A 20,817-nucleotide genomic window follows, 5' to 3' on the forward strand; every position below is an offset into this window, starting at 1 on the left:
GTCACTTGAGTTCTATTCATGACCTCTCTACTGGGAGCATTATAAGTGGAATGCAGCAAAGAGGAGAACAATTCCAGGAGAATATGGGCTCATAGATCTTTCAGAACAATGTTGGAAGAAAAGCTTTTCTCATGATTGCTATAGCAAATGATGCTTTGAACTGCTTTACAGTTATCTTCATAGGAGCATTGGGTCCAGATGTGAAGAACAGAATTATATTCCAAGTGACTTTTCAAGATAACTGAGTCTGCCTCCAGGCCTCCTACAGCCATGTAGATATGTGTGTCATGAAATCAGGGTATCACGAAGCCACTGATATGACATTAGAAAGCAACATACCTTTTTGCGGCTAAAAAGGATAGAGTTGTGAGTGCTTACGTATTAATAGGAGTCATATTTGAATTTTGTGAAGAGCTTTCTAGCTGCATACAGACCTTGAGACCTCTCTAGAGTGGTGCCAGCCTCAACATTTCGGTTGGCTCTTTCTTCTATAACTCCATCTATATCTGACTTAAATCTCACTTTTAGCATTTTCATTTTTTGTTTCTTTGTTGACCAATTCTCTGTTTTGATTATCTAGTTTTATAAGATGTCACATGAATGTATTACTGGGAGACAGAGGCAACACCCTACATGTTTTGCTGTCTGTGCTTGAATTGAATAACAGATGCTTAGAGAACAGTCACTGACAGACTTCGAAAGAACTGATGTGACCAGCCCTGGATCATGACATGCATCTGTAATTTATGTAGTGATTGTGGAGAGAAGAACTGGCAGCGAATTTTACATTCATGCAAAGTGTGCTGACTGTATACTGTATGTAGTAACTGAACTTTAACCCTGTTGTTAGGGGACTGGAGTTATTAACTAAATCATGGTAACTGAAATTCATATATGTCTTATTTTTCACTTCAGAGCTTCAGCACGTCATGCCACAAGCTTAATACCTTATAATGCATTGATTAGTGTGTTGCAAGACAAGTATTACTCAATTTTATCTTTGTTGACCAGTTTATTCCTCCATGGCTTGTAGTCCTGCAGTACATTCTGTGTTCTGGTAAGAATTTTTGACCCATAATGGCTGGAAAATACGTGCAGGTGGTCATGCACAGGAGCAAAAAGAAATTTTCACTATGGTTGTTAACATGAAGGTTTTCCAGAGACATGGGGCGCTGGCAGGGGAAACAGAATGAGTAGCAGACAGGGATTGACGGGAGGTCGCTGACATTCTGAGTGGTACCCGTACACATCACTGCAGCCAGAGGGAAACTTGGCTGAAGGAAACTGGCCAGAGGCATGTTCTGACTTTGGATGATGTGGAGAGAATGGCAGCACCATTAAGGATGCACAAGCACTGGGAGATTTCCTTTCCATGGGAACTATGCTATAATAGTCTCATTTAATTCAGTTAGCATTCCCATTTCCAGATACTAAATGGGATATTTAGTAAAGAATTGAGAATAGCTTTTTGAAGAGAAGTTTAATAGTCTTTGGAAATTTAATAAAAATAGATATCTTTGTTGAGATAGTTAGACCCAGTATTAGTATAAGATGTACAGTGGAAACAGTCTTTTACTTTATATATGTAATAGTTAGGTTTAATTCACAACACTGCCAATTATTAGCCGTGTTTGATCATTCACTGATTCATTTATTTATTCTCTTACAGTCAGTATTTACCAAGTGCCTATTAGGTGCCTGACGCTACACCAGACTTTCTGCAATCAGGGTCAATCATTTCACTTCTTTAAGTTCTTCACCTGTGAGATTCTAAGTCTTCTGGAATCGGTTTGAAAGGGAGTTTTATAAATCGAAAACTTTATTTATTTTTTTTTCCTATTTTTGTTTGAAAGCCAGGAGTTCTATAACATAATTTCACAAAAGTAATAGAAATATAATTTTCAGTGCTAAAGTTCACAGCTGAAGAAAAAGTACAGCAGTTTTCAATTTACCTTTAGCTTTTGCCATCACCCCACCCAACACATGAACAATGAGTACAGTAATTTACCTTTATTTAGGGTGCCAATTAGAGGGTAGGTTCCTTAGGGAAAGTCTTCCGGTCTACTCCTCTCCCTTCAGACAGGATTATAACTAAATGATTTTGTGCAGCTTCATGTGTGTGTATGACTAGGAAAGAAGCGTCCACATCTTTGCCCCATCATTCATCTCAGTGTTTACTGTTAAGACAAGTTTTCCAATTTTCCATTGTTTCCCCTAAATTGAATCTTCCATGTGGAGTTTGGAGCTGGCCTGTCTGCTAGAAAATAGCTGTATAATAAAACAACCATATGATAGCAGCCATATAATAAGTCACCCAGTTATTCATTCCTACCCTCAACAATAGGACCTAAAATGCATCAGTACGTGTGGGTTTCAATTAAATTCAGAGGACAGTTATTGATTGACTACTGCATGCAAGCTACTAGGTTGAGGCTACTGAGATGGATAGGAAACCATCCCCTCTCAAGGAATTTTTAGTCTAGAGAGAGACATACATATAAGTATACCATTGAAAATGTTTGGTGTAATTTCTAATAGAATGTCCTTGGGGCTGTTTAAGTGGACAGGAAGATTTAGTTCTATCTCCAAGGATGGGGTATAAGTCAGGGAAGGTGTTTCAGTGGTGATTACGCTTAAAGTGGATGTAAAAAGAATAAATTAGTAAAACAGGCAGATGAGCAAAGCTGTAGATAAAGGTGCCTTCCAGCCAGCAATTTTTTTGTTGTTTCTTTGAAAGATTTGTTTTTTCTCATCATTAACATTCTCCGCTTATTTCTCTTTGGGTTTTCAACTATCTCTATATTATGTCTTAAGGTTCTAATCACTGTAATGGGATGGCTTTATATCCCCCCACCCCACCCCCATGTCACACCACTGTCTGAACAATACGTCTTGACTCTTGAAAATGTTAGCATCTGGCTCCAATCAAACGTCCTGCTTACAGGTCTGATGTAGGTCTGGGGGCTTTTCCATGTTATTTGAAACTAGTATTGATTGCTTCAGCTCCGAACACAATGCCCAAAGTTTCATGCTGGTTGCTTTTGGTGAGGAACAAAAAGTAAAACCGAGCTAAATGAAATGAAGAGGTAAATGTAGAATCAAAAAAGCCAGGTGTCTTGAGTGCCTTGCTATCATTAAATCAAGAAGCTGGTAAGGTCAGTGAGGGAGGTGAGGGAGGATGAGCCTGCTAGGAGACAATATGTTGCCCTGCATGAGAGCAAGTTGTGGTGCTTAGTATAAATCACATCATTTGCTTATAGTCTTTATTATTTATCTTTAATCTCTGGCAGATGGGAACTGGCTGGGAGCATGCAAGGGTACAGAACACTCCTGTGTGTGCTTGCTTGCCAAAGAGATCTACTAGGTGAATTAACCTCTACCCTCCTAGTGTAATCAGCAGGGTACCATTTAGAGTAGCCGTATAGTTTATCTCCAGAGCAAGACACCTTGGAGGGTGAAAGAGGACACTGTAAATAACCATGGCTGTATAATAGGAACAGAGAAGGACATCCCCAGGCGAACAGGGACCCTAGGGGATATATGATCATTTCACCATTTGTTCTGTCTGAAGGGAAATTTCCAAGGAGAAATAGAAATAATACACAGAGCGTGACTCTGGCAATAGGCTATGACTCTAGGGAATTAGTCACTATATCAGTACCTAAATTTATAAGTTTGGGAAAACTTTAAATTTGAGCAGTGATTCCCTAAAATGTTTGTTGAGAAACATAAGATGACTGTCCTTTTCATACACAGTATACTTCTATGGGAATATCAGAATTATATGCAGTTACTAGAAAGCCAGCTGTAATGACCTTCCAGAAAACATTGCAATTCAGGCTAAAAGACACAGGTACAACGACAACTTTAAATTTTATTATTCAGTACTTAAAAAATTATTTAAGTACTCAAACTATTACAAATAAAGCCTACTTGGCACACTCTTTCTAGATCTTCATCTGGCTGCCCCTTTTCATCTTGTAGATCTCAACTCAACGTACCCTTCTTGGTCACCGTAGCTAAAGTGACTCACTGATTGCTGTCATACTCTATCACATTGTCCTTATGTCATTTTCTTAGCCCTTAGTAGTGTGTAAAATTGTCCCATTTATTTACCAAGGAATTAATTGTATACTTTCCCCACTAGGTTGTAAGACTATTGAGGAGAGTCAGTCCACCTGTCTTGTTTCATAGTATGTCTCCAGTAATTAGAAACTTGTAAGAATTTAGTCTATAATAAATATTAGCTTATTGGCTACACCAACAGAAAATACATCATTTTTTGGGGGGAGGGCTTTATTAACTATATATTGCAGCAGACATTCTCTCCTTTTCACAATTTTTGTGAGGAGATGTGTGCCTTTTTAGCAGCTCCGTTCCTGTCCCCACCCATGCACCTAGATTGATGCCGTGAAAGCTCGAAGAGCCCTTGAATATGAATGGACTCAACAACATCTTGTGATAAGGTTTTCATCAGCATCCCTTCTACTGTGCTCAGCCTTTACTCTTGGCCTTCTCCTGAATTAACCTCAGCCTAGTAGCAGGCCATGCTGATGTCAATCTACTGGCCACATGAGTAAGTATTTTTTTTTCCATTTTCTCTTCTCATGCTCACCTTTTTCATCTCTTGCTGATGATGGTTAAGTACAAAGACAGCACCACTACGCACTGCGTGAATTATACTTGTCATTCAGAATCGCGCTTATTGCCAAATGAATGAGTTCACATGCTTGTGCGACAGCTTTCTTTAAAACACTTTTTTGCATTTTTGTTTCCATTATTAACAAATCTCTCGATCTCTGCTTTCAATTATCTTATCCACTGCTGTTGCACTGCTTGGACGTCATAGCATTCAAAATGTTCATTAAAGCACCTAAAAAAATAACGCGCAGCCTATACCTGTGCCGTCCAACTTCGGTGCCGCAGCCACATGCCACATATGGCCATTGAGCACTGGAAATGTGGTCGTTGTGACTGAGGAACTGAATTTTTAATTTAATTCAGTTTAACTTTAACTAAATTAACTTTAAAAATTGGTGTTTAATTTACATTCCCTCTGGGAGCGTGTGAAGATTCCTTTTTCCCCATAACCTCTCGAACACTGTTATTTTATGTCTTGTTGGTGATGATAGCCATTCTAATAGGTGTGAGGTGGTATCTCATTTTGATTTTGATTTGTATTTTCCTGATAGCTAGTGAGCTATTTTCATATGTCTGATGGTGGTATGTCTTCTTGGAAGAAGTGTGTTCCTCTGCCTATTTTTTAGTTAGGTTGATTTTTTGTTATTGTTGTATGAGTTCTTTATATATTTTGGATATTAGCCCCTTATCAGAGGGCAAAAGGAATCTTGGAGAGATAGAAAAGAGTAAAGGGAGTCAAATATATGGTGACAGAATGTTTGATCTAGGATGGTGAACATGAAACGCAGTATACAGATAATGCATTGTAGAACTGCACACTTGAAACCTATATAATTTTATTAACCAATGTTATCCCAGTAAATTTAATTTTTAAAATCAATGTTAAGTTCAGTCATTAGAAAAAAAATAAGCTAAATGCATTGACTAACTTGGATATTTGAATACTTTTTCAATTGTAAATCTTATGAAAGTTTTATGAAGATTACTATTTCTAATAAAAAATGTGTGTTTGAACTGAGATGTGCTGCAAATATAAAATACACACCACATTTTGAAGACTTAATATGGAAAATAGACTGTAAACTATCTCGTTAATGATTTTAAATTATGATTACATTTTGAAATGGTGATATTTTACATGTATTGGGTTTGGGAAAATACATTATAAAATTAATTTTTTATTCCTTTTTATTTTTTTAATGTGGCTACTAGAAAATTTAAAATTTATTTGCTTTGCATTATATTCCCATTAGACAGCACTGACCCAGACTGTGGGTTGGCTTAGAGCAGATAATATAAATTGGCATCAGTTTTGTTTGATCTCAATCACGTTACTAATAATAAAAACAAACAAAACAAGAAATCATCAGAGAGAGAAAGACAAATAAATGCCATATGATTTCACTTATATGTGAAATCTAAAAAAAAATAAATGAATAAACAAAACAGACAACAAATGGATGTTTGCCAGATGGGAAATGGTTTAGCGGTCTGGGTGAAAAGGTGAAGGGATTAATAAATACAAATTACCAGTTATAAAATCCATCATGGGGATGTAAAATACAGCATAGGGAACATAGTCAATAATATTGTAATAAGTATGTACGGTGTCAGGTGCATACTAGACTTAAAGTGATCCCTTTGTAAGGTATATAAATGTCTAATCACTGTGGTATACACCTGAAATTAACATAATATTGTATGTCAACTGTAATTGGGAAATAAATTAATTTCTTAAAAAAAGAAAGAAATCATTAGTTGTTAATGGTCACAGTTTGGGTTCCCTAGGGGCAGACTCTGAGGTGCAGTTTAGTCTGTCAGTGGTTTTTAGGAGATCTCCAGCTCGCTTAGGACCTGTGAAAGAGGGGAAGGAAGTAGAATTATGCAGAAGGAGAAGTTAAGCTTTGATGCAGCTCCAAAGATAGCCTCATCCACCTCCACAAGGAGCTCTGCAGTTGGGCGAGGTGGTTCACTGTAGCTGAGGCCAACCTTGAGGGGTTAGTTGACAGCTGACAGTTGATTGTAGGCAGCACTCCCAGCAACTTGGGCAACAAGTCAGGGACATTTGGGCAGCACATTACAGTGTCCACTGTAATACATTTTTCATTAACATTTTTAAATAAAAATACTTGATTATTATCATTTTATTTTGTTTCGTGTTTGATAAGATGTGTTGGCTAGCATCAGTTCATAGCTGAAGCTAAGTCAATTTTCTTAGGCTATGGTATGAATTGTGTGTTTATCACTGATCTCTTTCCCACTCGACTCATCTCTGGCTTAGCTTGTTTTATTACTTGCCTGGCCCCTCTAGACGTTTGTGTTGGTTTATAAGTCCAGACCAGACTGATTTGAGCTCAACCATTACTGGGGACCACATTTAATGCCTTTTGTTGGTGGTAGAAAACATTGGTCACACTCTTGTGTTTGTCTAATTCTTATTACTACTTGTTAATTATCTCCTATAATGTGTGTGTGTGTATGCACACATATGTGTACATATATGTATATTTATATAATCTTAAAGCCTTGTTCAAAGATTGGTTTATATTAGAAGCTTAACAAATACATTATTTACTGAAGGAATAAATATGCGTGACAACCAATAATGTCCTTATCCTATTCTACATTTACATCTTCAGTGAATGCTTATGTACCATCATATCCATGACATTTTCCCCTCACCTTTCAGCAGTAAAGAAACTAAAAATGGAAGTATCCATTAACTGTCTGTTGGAAGTTAGAGTATAAAACTCAAAGTTGCGTATCATGTTAAAAAAAGATTTAATGAATTGAGTGTAAGTGTCACTGTAGTTGATTTGAAAGAGAATATCTGATGAAATGGTGTGGCACCTACTGTCAGCAATCAGAAAAGGTCAACTATGTAGTTGTTGTAGAGAAAAAATATGAAAAAAGTCAAAAAAATTAAGATTTTTTTTTCCCTATAGCCTTTCCGCCTGTTTGCCTAGTTCTTTATACTGCTGTATAATTTTATGGGATATGATTCTCAATTAGGAAACTTTAAAAAGGACAAAAAATGGGAAGAGACTATCTTCTAAATATATCTTTAGTTCTTCAGGCAGCAATTTAATTTCAGTTAAAAGAAAGAACAAAGGCTTGCCAGTGTTTGGGAATGAGGCTAGCTGGGTACTTCAGTGGGGCTCTTTTTAGAAATGGACCATCAGGGCACTTGCAGTGTTACGTAATGCTGTCCTGCTCTTCCCCACAGAGAAACCGCAGCTGCTTTGAGGCTTTACAGAAGCAGCAGTGACTTGAATTCTGTGTTGCTTGTGTCCAGAAAAGTCCAGGCACCTATCAGTTTTTTCCCCGTTTAAAAATAATCCATTTGAAGGAAATGTAAAAGAATGATCTCCATTTTAGAGACAGTTAAACTGAGTTTCAGTGAGGTTTGTTGTCTTGGATCAAGATATCCACTAGCATTAATGAGAACAAAATCTTGCTTTCTTTCTCTTCTAAACCCATTCTCTATTCTAGCTTCTCTTAGGCTGTCAATATATCAAATATTTTGTGTATATATGAGAAATTTGAAATTTTATTCATTTCACTAGCATTTATTGAATTCCTGCCTTGTACTGCTGACCAAGGTCAGAAATGGTTTAAAAATGTTTCCTTCAGAATGCCTACTGGATATTTTTGCCACACAGACTAAAATCCTACTGATAACTTTCATTCCATCTTGCATATGTGTAAGCAGTTGAGACACTATAGAAAGGAATGTGGGAGGCACATGATATGGAATAAAATGTGTCTTGGGGAAAATATTTTACCCCTAAGAGAGTTTAGGACAAATTATTATCCAAAGATTTATATTTTTTTGCATGTAACACAATGTATATGTAGCCCTGTGGGAACATACAGAACCTGGGAGAAAGAGAGCTGACTCTCAGTCTCAATTCCGATGCTTTCTTACTTGGCAAAGTCAAAAAACCTCTCCTTCCATCCCCTCCCCTCCTCGTGATAAGGATAATAATTACTTGGATAAATCCTATTGACCTGCCCCAGGGAGATTTGGAAAATAAAGTCATAAGTATTAAGGCAGTCTAAATGAAAGTGTTATGATTATCCCTGTCCTCTAGGGGCTTGCTAAAACAATTTCCTAAGGTAACTTTCAGGCTGACTTTGATATAATTGTCCAAGTCTCTAAAATGTGGGAATAACGTACAGGACCAAGAAGGGTTTTTTTTTAATGACACTCTACAGTCTTCCACCCTTCTCCTGTCAAAAAGAGCTTTTTTAATATTAGAAGATAATCGGTGACTCTGATCTGAATGACTAAGCCAAATAAGTTGTTAAATTCAGGAAGCAAAGATCTAAATTAACATTAGCTATTGTTTACAGAGATACTTCAATTGTACAAGTACCCTACACAGGTTATTTCATTTAATTCTTATGAGGTAGGTATTCTATGGACGAGGAAACAGAGTTTGGAGAACTCAGGTCAATTTCCCAAGATCACACAGCTCATTATCCACTAAGCCTTGATATAGAACCAGAGCTATATTCAAAATTAGAGCTATTTCCGCTCTGCTATACTATCCTGTCTCCTTGTAACTATCTAGCACCACTCCTTCCCCCTACCTCTTTGCTCTCTCCGTCATGTAGTATTTGATTATCTTTGCCTTTCTTTTCCTCCAAGGATACATTCACCAATTCCTGTCTAGATTTAAATTTATAGACACAAAATGGGATAAAAGTCTTTGTTTCCAAGCCAGTGGGCTGGGTTTCCAGAGGCATAAATTCTAGGAATTAGTAATATCCCATATAAAATCACTGAAGGATGGTATCTGTGGTTATTTCATTGGCCTCTATGATACTCTCTAAAGGTGTAATTTATTCCACAGTCTCTGGATACATGTGTTTATGCTCTGGGGAACAGGTTACACTTACCTTTCCTAGAAAACTTCAACCAAACAGGACTAGGATGTAGATCAAGTTCTGTCAGCCCACACCTAAAATGTCCTCTACAGACATGTTGCTACTAAGCTAGAAATCATCTGCTGTATTTCCTGTTTTCTCTTTAATGACCAACTCTATAAGCACTCAAAATGAATAAGGGATAGGGTTTGTTCTTCTCCCAGATTCCTCAGCTTTCCATGGTAATTTGCAAGTCAGAAGGGGAAACCCATTAGAAGCTGACTAGATTAAAAGATAATAGGATTTGGAGAACAGGACTCAGAGAATCAAGAGTAAATTCTGTAGGTTCACAATTATGTTTGCTAAGTCCAGGTTTGCTCCTTTCCTGATGGGGCCAAGGCACATGCAGCCTCATGGAGCGCCTGGTAAGGGCTGATGAAAGCAGAAAATAAACTCCATAAATATAAACTTTAGAGTAAATAGTATGTTCCCCAGGGACTGCCAGCATTTAACTTAGCAAGGTTAGAAAAGGGATTCCCCTCCACCCCTAGCTTTATTGAAGTATAATTGACAAATAAAATTATAAGATATTAAAGTGTACAATATAATGTTATGATAAAGGAATTCCTTAAGATATAAAGGCAAAAATGAATGGTATTAAATACAAAACAATTAAAATAGCTACAGCGTCCTGCTTTCCAAGCTTGGTCACTAATACAGTTGTGAAATGCTAGGAATTGGGATGTGGAAAAGACTTCAGAGATCACCCAGATCCTCCAAGGGCCATGCGAGAATCCTGGCACTGGGAAACTGTGGCACAGCCCTGTTCTCACTGTGACTCCTTCATCTCCTTTACCCTGCAAGGCTATTTGAGAATCATGGAATCCCAGAAGTGGGTGGAAAATATTCCCCCAACCAAGTAAGAAATACGTCTCTTTTGTTCTCTGTGTCTTGGATTCTGTATGCTGCCTGGTCGGGGAGGAAGGGCTAACCCTGAAGTTCTCAGGCATTTGCTACTGTCTCAGTAGGTAGATCTTCAATTAGGTCCCAGCTTCTCGCCATCTGTTATTTCTGGAGTATTTTGGCCTTCATCTGGAGGAAGGTGACAGGAAAGCATTCTGTTCCTGCAGAAAATGTGCTTGTCATCGCAGTGTACTGTTGAAACAGCTACTGCCTACATTGCTCTGCCTCTTGAAAGCTAGCATTTTGGTGTGAATCAATTATGAAAAGTGATGCACACCACCCCTACACACACACGCGCGCGTGCACACGCACATACACGCGCTCCACCTGAAAACCTGAGACATGACACAATTGTCTAGAATTGAGAACACTCATACAGAACATTTCAAATAATATTAAAATTCAGCCTCTTGGGAACAGTGAGTAACAACAGAAATTTAGAGTTTTATAAACTAGTTCTAATAAAATAATTCTGATAAATTATTCTGATAAAAAATCATTCTAGTAAAATAATTTTTATGGTATTTTATAACATTACATTAATGATTTCATATCTGTTGTCTCCTATTGTTCTACAAAGACCTTATAAGATATTTACTAACTACCCATTTCTTAGACAAGTAAAGTCAGATCCAGGAGTTTTACCCAGGGTATCATAGCCAAAGAAATGGCAGACCTAGTAAATTCACATTTTAAATTATATTTTTTCTCTTTCTTTTCCTATTTTGAGAAATATTCTTTCTTCTGATACTAAGGTATAAGACAGGCAAGGAAGATCTAGAGCTCTTCAAAAGATCAGATCAAAAAGACCATGAAAATTTCTCCCTTAGAGGTTTACTTCGGCGGGTTGTTGTCATTGGAGAAAGTCCGTCTACCTCCATGGCATGTCCTGTGCCTGAGAATGTCTCCTAGAACAATCTGTAGAGAGTGGTAAGGTAGCATTTCTCAGAAGCAAAATGCTTTGCTAAGCAGAGCCTGTGAAAAATCTAGAAAACATTAACAAATGATTCTTTTAATAAAATTCTTTTAAATAGAAAATATTCTCTGAATAAAACATGGGAATAGGAATAAAGCTTGGACATTGTTTTCTAAGTATCATCATTCCTACATTGCAGAAGCTACTAGAGTCATTGAAAATAAGATTTTGTGAAATTGAGTGATTTTTGAAAAATTGAGAATGGCAGAAATGTAACACTTTGTAGGCTAAATCATAAGGTCATTGTCTAATTGGGATTGATAGGAACAAGACCCAATCAAAGTTGTAAATTATCGGAGTTTTGGACATAAAGAAAATGACTGCATAGCTTGTTAAAATCACTAGGGAACCCGAAGAGGCAAGAGGTAATGACTGACACTAGAACTTGTCCAAAACATTAGAAATAGTTTCAAATACGTGAACATGGTCTGAAAAATGAAGCAAAATTGATATTCCAAAAGAGCAACCCAAGCTCTCAAAACACTGCCTATGTCTTTCTTTTGAAAAATAACATACAAAAGTTGTCGAGGTAAGCCAAGCTATTGAGATGCCCCCAAAGCAGATGAAATCAGACAAAGCTATTGAGTGAATTTCCATGGGAAAGAACAGGGAGTTGTGAGGGATGACTTAATGGAAGGAAAATCTGTAAGTAAAGCACCTTTCTTCTCAAAGTTTTTTCTAGCCCTACAATTTCAGAACTCCTTCTCCCTTTTAGGGACAATGGTCTTTCCAATGCCGCCTGAAATGTGCCTTTGAGTAAGTAATGACAGAATTAAAATGAGAACATTAAAGCATTTTAAGATAATTGTCCAACAGACTTTGCTTATGGATCTGGTTTGAGTGGTGGATGTGTGACCGCTGATCTCCATGCATGGGGTCATCTAATGATGTTCAAAAATAAAAGACAGTCTCATTTGGCCTTTTTAGGAAAACTGTCTTGTCAAAGAACACTTTAGTGGTTACTTTGGTCAGAGTGTAAGGGTTCAGAATGAGTCACTCCAAGATGAGCCTCTGGTATGTGGATTACTTTGAGCTAAAAGCAACGGAGACTCTGAGAGAGTAAGAGTAACTTACCCCTGACCCCATCTTAACATGCTAGATAAATTTGAATTAGCTCCCTTGCCCATAGTTAGAGATTGTCGGAGATAACTTTTTTTGACCTATCTATATGACAGGACAAAGTACTAATAACTGAACACATGCTATCCTAACAATGACCTTCTGAAGCCCCAAGGTGCCTTATCTCTTCCCTGGCTCGGAACGCCATATATACTTCATTTTCCTTTTCTGTCTTGAACCTCTCAAGTATGAGGGGTCTCTGATGCCTCATGTATGTGGGATTTGGTGCACACAAAATTAAATTTGATTTTCTCTTGTCAGTCTCTCTCATGTCGATTTAATTATCCAACCAGCGCCACCCTCCCCCAAACAAACAAAAACAAAAACAAAACAAAACAGAGGAAGGATGGGAAGATTTTTTCCTTTTCCCACACAAGTCAACAAAGGCCTGTGTATCCAGGCCTATCTATTTGTGTGTATTCTATCATTTGAGGACATTTGTGTATTTTGTTATAAGAAAAGGCAGAGTCCTGATAAAGAATATCATCCATATTCCAGATACGGATTTTATAGATTTCACTGAAATTTAAATTTATTCTCATGTCATGTCAGATATCAAAAACTAATAATAATAAGGTTACGGTGTTATGCCTCTTTTATAACTTTACAAATATTAAATGAATATCTAGAAAATCCCTGGTTTGCTTCCAAGGGATCATTTAAACCCCTCGTTAACTTAAACATCTTTCTGCCTATTTCAGTATATAGCAAATTTCACATTATTTTTTAAAGTTCTTAACTGATGATTAAATTTTCAAGAATTTCCAGTAAAAGATGTCAAATGTCCAGAGATCTTTTAATAAAATCTGATCAGCCTTCAAAATCAAAATGAAAAAATCAATAGTACCATGATTTGAAGTCATAGTCTGAATTTAAGTGCACCTTTAAAATTAAATATTGTCAGAATTGCCCACTCAGAGGCTTTCTTGGAAATGTGCCTTATGCAAACACCATATTTATATGTATAGGCCATGGAAACACAGGAAATGATGTGAAGAAAAAAACTTTCATTCATATTTGGAGGCTATATTTCTTGTTGTCTTAAAAAGAAACAGTAAAATAGTTTGTCATTCAAACCACATTCATTTGTTCCATTATCTATTAGTTTCTATCTCTTCACACTACTTGGATTGGAGACAGGGGAAACAGGCCATGAAAATATCATGGGAAAATAATTGTTGTGCAGTCTCCAGCTAACAGAGTTGAGAAATTAATGAGAGATTCCTGGATTGGACATATATATGTTTCTTTTGTGAACTGTGAAAGCTTAATTCAGCTCATTCAAGTTTTAATACACTGTCCTTACTTAACGTATGTTTAAGAGACACATATATGGGGTTTGAGAGATTTGGCCCTTTCCTTGTCTTTTTTTTTTTTTTTCCCCTTTTTTTAGTGCCTACAGCACCTGCTCTTTCTAGGCGGTCTCCCATCCAAATACTAACCAGGTCCGATCCTGCTTAGCTTCCGAGGTCAGACGGGATTGGTCTTGTTCAGGGTGGCGTGGCATGGCTGTAGACTCTCCTTGCCTTTTGTTAGTAAGTAGACATGTATGTTGTTGGCCTCCATATCCAGCATGAATGTCTTCTAATGAGATGAAGAAAACTGTAGCCACTAGAAACGTTCTTGATTATGGGTCACAATCGTTAACTCCTGAGGATAAGTAGATAATAATTCTCTTAATACTCTTAAAGTGTATAGCTGAAACTTACTGGATTTCACTAACCAATGTAACCATAAAAATAAAACAATTAGTTAATTACAAAATAATAATTCTCTTAAGCCATAAGGATGCCATGTTGCAACTATTATCATCATGTCTGTATGTGTGTGTGTTTCTGTGTGTATGTATGAAGTTAAATGATCTTTAGTACTGGTTTGTTGTCAAAAAAGCAATGAGAGCACAAGTCACTAAATAAAGAAAACTGTCACACGAGAAGGAACCATGTCTAAAGAAGATGTACAGGAATACAAAGAACGTTGATAGTTGATTCTTTCTCTCCTTTAACTCTATCTTGGACAGTTAGTTTTTAGTAAATAAAACCAAGTTGTTATTATTACCATTTTTTAGAGAGCCTTAACTTGTCCTCATTGTTTAGCATTTCAGCAGGTGTGTTCTTATATGTCCTGAATGAAAACGTGAATCCACAGATACATAAACACAAACACACACAAAAATTTATATATTTTATATAATATGTGTTTGCATATATATTTATGCACATAGTTACTATAAACACATTATGCTAAGAGAAACATTGAATGGTAGAAGAAAATTAGCAAATTCTGTAAGAAGTAGCAAACTTACTTTTTGCACAATGCAACAGACATATTTTTCAACTTTATTGATGTATTCCATATAGGACCATTTTTCCTCAGTATGGTGGGCTGAATGATAAGTGACATGGCTCAAAGCTCATCCCGGTGGTGGAATCCTCAACCACTGGGGTACCCAAGAAGAGTCAAGCTTTCTGTATTAATTTGGAAGTAAATTATACCTACTTTTCCCAAGAGCCTTTTTTTTTTTTCATCTTTCTCTTCTGTCAACTTACTGTTGCCTACCTTTCTCAGTGTCACTAATAAATGAGATTGTTTAGGGAATGCACTTAAGACGGTGTCTGGCTCCTTGTGAACACTCAATAAATGTAAGTTACTATACTTATTACACTTTGATCCTTTCCACATCCCCTTGATGTTTTTAGGACAAATAATTTAATCTCCTCTTTATTAAAAGAAAACTAAGACTAATGGAGGTTAGGAGGTTTACCTGACTTGTCTTAGGTCTCAGAATTAGTGAATAGCGTTAGAGTTACCTGAACTAAGAACTACAGTCTTTTAGGTCAGTGCTTGTCCTGTCATACTAAAATTTTAAAATAGCGAGTTTTCTTTCCAAAATACTCCTAAAAAAATAAAGAAGATGCCAGTTCTCTCTCATATCTTTTTTCTTATTTTAAACGCATACCTATCTTAAAGGCCATATATTTATTTAATAATTTTAAATGCATTTTACCTGAAATAATAACCAAAGTGTACTTTTAAATAACCTATGTTGGTGGCCTCACACTGTTGTTAATATTAAATATATTTCATTAAGTGCAATTTTATGAAAGTTTCATAAACAAATCAATTGCCCTTGGCTTAATTTTAAGCCAACATCAACATCCATTGAGAATATTAGCAATTAAAATATCCATAACACCATGTAACAAAACACATATAAAGTACTATATGAACATATATCAAGAAGTGAAGAAATTCTCCATGGGAGTTCAGGGAATGTCCCCTGAAAGGGGTGCCATTTGATTTAGGTATTATATGATGGATGGGCATTTGTCCTGTGGAGAAGTGTAGACAGAAGGGGTCAGTAGGATGGCATGACCCTTTTTTGAATGAATGAGAGTGCCATTTGAGCAAAGGTATTAAGGAACATGAAACGAAGTATGAAACCACTGGGTTGGTGTCCAAAATTATTTTTATCCAGCTGTGAAATGCTTTGTGTGCTAGGTTAAGGAATTCGAAGATGATTTGGTAGCATCTGAGCTGCAGTAGTTGTTTTTAGGAAGAACCATGCCATGACCAGATTTGTGATTCTTAGAAAGATAACACTGTTAGCACTGTTGATGGGAGAGTTGAGATAGAGTCAAACTATAGCACAGTTTCAGGAAAGAAATGATGAAGAATGAGACAAGGAAGTGGCCATGGAGGTGAAGAAGAGGGAACAAATGTCAGAAAATTGTGAATATACTCAACAGTGTTTACCCCTGATGAAATATACAGAATAAATGAAATGGAAGAGACAGATAAGTGGCTTAGGTGGATGAATAGCTGTAGCAATAAGTAAGATAGAGAAATGTATTAGGCTCCTTTTATTCAATAAAGAATGGTTTCATTATAAGAATCCCATGTATTCACTTGCCATCTTTGTTACAGTAATACATCTTGTATTTTCATGTAAAGTAGTTACAATGGTCCTTTACACTGTATTTTAGTAATTTCTTTATCTTACTAGATTGTAAGATCCTTGAGGGTCAAGTCTATGTCATTCCTCTTTTAAACGCCTAGCGTATTTGGTTTCCTTACAAAAAGGAGAACACATATTTGATAAATTGGATTGCATTTAAACACATTTGTGGCAATAGGAAAAATGCTTAGAGGATTTTCTTGTTTCTGTTTCAATTCTTTGGTTTATCTCAGCTCTTTTCATTTTTGGCTCCTATGAGCTTTTTCCAGTGCTGCAAACACTTCTAGTTGACAAGAAAGAGAAAGTGAGTGAGTGAATGAAAAGGAGGAGGGGACATTGCGGCATCTAGATTGAACTCGGCAGGTTTTCTTCTCATAATTTTCACCTTTGATGGAGAACTGTCCCAGATTTCATCCACCGGGCTAAGGTTTTGACATGGTACATTCTTAAATCAAGCTTGAAGGGAAATTGATTGAAAAGAAAACACCATTATGGGAAAACAATTTATTCTCTTCCCCTTGACAGAAGGTAGACTTTTGTCTATATTGTAGAATAAATATTAGCTGGCTGATTGCTTTAAGATCTAGAAGCCTGGAAGAGTCATGATTGGCTTCACTCACATTTTACAGGGAGATTTCTTCAATTTTAGAGACATTTGATACAAAGTTTTTATTACTTTTCATAGTAGTATTTTTTCTTCCTATGTGATTATTTGTATTAAGTAGATATAGATGTAAGAAAGCTCATGCAGATATTTCAGTAGGCAGTCATGTGTCTCTATTAAAATATATATTTCTCCAGCAGAATGTGCAGTTATTTTTCATTTTTCTACTAATCCCTTAACTATCAAAGTTGTTTGGTGTTTTCTGTGTTGAAAGAAATAAATTCATAAAGGTGAAGGCACAAATGGCTACCTGATACTCTAGTAGCAGACAACATTTCCTCATCATTTTGAAGGAGCCCCCAAGATGCCTCCTTTGTGAGAAACTCATCCTTTGAGTCGACAAAAGTTGGCTTCACTTTTGGGCATGCCCTTTCCAATCCCAAACAAGACCCCATCACCCCTGTTGTGTGATGCCTGGCCTAACCCACACATCTGTCAGGTCTTGCTCAAGGTTTGTAGTACAGCTTGACACTTTAATGGGAGGTGGGTTTCTACCTAGCAATGAAGTCAGACATGTGACTCCTTAGAGTGGAGTGATTTAGTGGCAAATGTACTTCCTTAAATTAGGCACTTCTAGAGTGTCTCCCCAAGTCACCTTAGAAGTTTTGGAAGTCTTATCAAAAATAGAATGTCTGCCAATATATTCTCTATCTCTCATGCCACTCTGAATCATCACCCTTGCCATCCAGGCAGCACTTGCTCTACAAGATGACTTCTGATGTGAAGAAGGTATTTGTTTGAGTACTGGCCAGTAAAGATACTGTTAAGGTACAAAACAAGTAATTCTTTCTGAAATGGTCTTCTTTTGAGCTAGTCTTGGAAGCATAGTATTTTTTTGACCCCTTCAGTTCTAATGACTTCACTTTTCTCCTGAGCCAGGAATATGGTATCTCCATGCTTGTTTTCTTCTTCTCTCTCTCTTTCTCTCCATTCTTCTTCCTTCCTTCTTTCCTTACTTCCTTTTTCCCTCCCTCTTTTCTTCCCTCCCTCCTTCTTCTTGCCCTCTTCTCTCTCGCATGTGCCTGCCCGCCCTCCCTCTCTTTCCCTCTCTCTCTCTCTCTTCTTCTTCTTCTTCTTCTTCATCTTTTCTTTTGAAAATCCTATCAAGAGTTAATGGACTTATGATCCAAAAATTAGGTTATTAGAAATTTTTGTCATATAGCCAGAAGAATTGATGTTTGACTTCTCCTTGGCTTGAGTCAATCCTGTATCCTTTTTAGGTAAATGAATTAAGTCTCATGCAATTTCCTGTGTGGGAGACTCTTTAGATGAATCATTTAAGTTGAAAGCTCTGTCTGCTCATCAGGAGGCACGATTTTAGAGTTCTCCTGAGTATTTTGTGCACACTTAGTATAGTCATTGAGATACATTGGGCAACCATGTACCTTAATCTATATGAAGTCTTGATTCACATCTAGTTATTTGGGTAAAGGGTATAACTGCAGTTTTGTATCTTCCATATTCTTGCAAAATTTCCCTTGGGCCATTTAAAAACAACCTCTCTTTGTTCCTCTTTGTCTTGAAACTTTTTATTGGAAGACCTCAGGCCTTACTTCAGCATCAGAGACCAAAATTCATATCCTACTTAGTTCTATAATCCCTAGTTCATTGTTGATACTCAGAATCCATGAAATAGTAACAGTGCTGTTTTGTACCCCCAATGTGACAGAATGTTATGAATGCTGTGTTTCCCACACAGTCCTGTGAAGTTTTTAATGGGCCATTTTAGGGCCTACGGGGACACATTTACATGCTGAATTGTTTTTATAACCAGATTCTAGAAAAAGCCACACAGATCTTCCTCAAGGAAAATCTAGTATCTTTACCGTTGCAATTGTTCTATGGTATTTGTTAGATCTGCTCAGGATTCTCTTCTCTTATAAAGGGCAACTCATGGTTAATTCCTCAGTGTTCCCTGCGATAGGAAGAAATTAGAAAAAAAAAAACTTTTTTGTATTAGATGGAATCACCTATGTATTTGCATATTTGTTGTGTTGTAATTAAGCATTAATGAGTGTCATTCTGTTTTGCAGTCCTCAACTTTCTCTTGAAATCATGTGGAAGGATGGCAAGGGGCAGCCAGCTAAGATTTGTTTGTACTTTCATGATGCTAGTTATCTCAATAAACTAGTGAGGGCTTTCCCGAATGTTACAGAGAAGGACATTGAGGCACAGAGTAGTTAACTGATGCGTGTTTACATAACTAATACATGTTAATGGCACAATTTCAGTTTAGCACTTCATGACTCTCAAACCTATTTCCTTTCCACAGCAGCAGTAACTAATGGGTTCTTCTTGCGGGTACACATCTCACCTTTCTAGGATGCTTTAAACTTTTTAAAAGATTTACATTACCTGTTCAGATCTGAGCAACAACTCTTTGTGATACATTCTCATTTTACAGAGTTCTTTTGGATTGAAGAACATTAGGAATTTATCAGGTCATTTCTGGGAATGATTGATTTCGTGTGTGTGTGTGTGTGTGTGTGTGTGTGTGTGTGTGAGAATTCAATCAAATATTCAATTTCTAGTATACATCTGACATTAAACTAGGTGTTATCTTTAATATGTTTCTAACATTAAACTTTGTATGTAGTATGTGTCAGCCACTTACTAAATACAAAGTATCAACTACATTTAACATTTATCAAGTTTTTATTGTGGTAATTATTTCACATGCATCATTTTATGTTATCCTCATAGCCTTGTAAGGGCAGTAATGACTATCCCACTTTGGGCTGATGAAGAAACTGGGACTCAGAGAAATCAAGTAACTTATTTATCATCTCACAGTTAATAAGTGGTAGATTCAAGATTTGAACCCAGGCAATTGGACTCCAGAGCCTGCTCTTAACCACTACAGAAATTACAAAATTATAAAGCATGGCCCTGCCTTGTGGCACTAGAATCTAGGTGGCCGCACAATATCACAAAAGGAAAGATTGACATGGTTCTTGAAGAATGATCTTGATTTGGATGCCTGTAGGGGAGAATGAGAGGGACAATAACATGATAAATCCAGAAACATGGGGATACTGTGGGCATCTAGTTTTATTATAGTTTCTTTCTATGTAGAGTTATGATATCTGATACAATAACATGAGAAGGAAAAGACTTCACTCCTGGAGTGTGCAGTTGGCAGTGGACTTTGGGGCAAATGCCAACCACGGGGTGTGGAAGACTTTGGATGGCAGGCCTTGAAGAACCTGCAAACACTGAGGAGGCAGCTGGATAAACTGAGGCTGCAGTCTAATCCTAGAAAGAAAGAGTAATTCAGAACAGTAAAGTTGGGGCCATCTCCTTGGGCAAAGCCTCAGGAAAGAAAGGCCTGTCTAAACCCAGGAAACCCAGCTGGACACCAGGAAAGGAAGCAGAAGAACATTTCCAGAGGAAGGAAGAGAGGCACCCCCAGCCCTTCGGAGCTCTGGGGGAGGTTTCCTGCCAACACAGCTAACTGATCACTGGTATAAGTTGAATATTAGTGAGCACCAGCAACTGCCAAGACTGAGGGGAGCAGAGACAGCTGAGCAATTAACCTTTGGTGATGGGTGTGAAACTCTAATTAAGAGCAGAGTCTCTTCCATTATGTGGGAGGGAGAACTGCAGGAAAATGTATGAAGGAGA

At 37.0% G+C, this 20,817-nt stretch overlaps 1 protein-coding gene and 1 pseudogene across 28 annotated transcripts in view; one reads left to right on the forward strand and one right to left on the reverse strand.

Annotated features, from left to right (window-relative positions):
- The window catches only part of NRXN3 (neurexin 3), a 1,418,420-nt gene that overhangs the window by 812,911 nt on the left and 584,692 nt on the right, over positions 1-20,817 (forward strand). The window lies entirely within an intron of this gene.
- LOC118600886 lies at positions 13,965-14,088 on the reverse strand (annotated as a pseudogene).

This window comes from Rousettus aegyptiacus, unplaced genomic scaffold, assembly GCF_014176215.1.
Source record: "Rousettus aegyptiacus isolate mRouAeg1 unplaced genomic scaffold, mRouAeg1.p scaffold_m13_p_3, whole genome shotgun sequence".
Taxonomy (NCBI): Eukaryota; Metazoa; Chordata; class Mammalia; order Chiroptera; family Pteropodidae; genus Rousettus; species Rousettus aegyptiacus.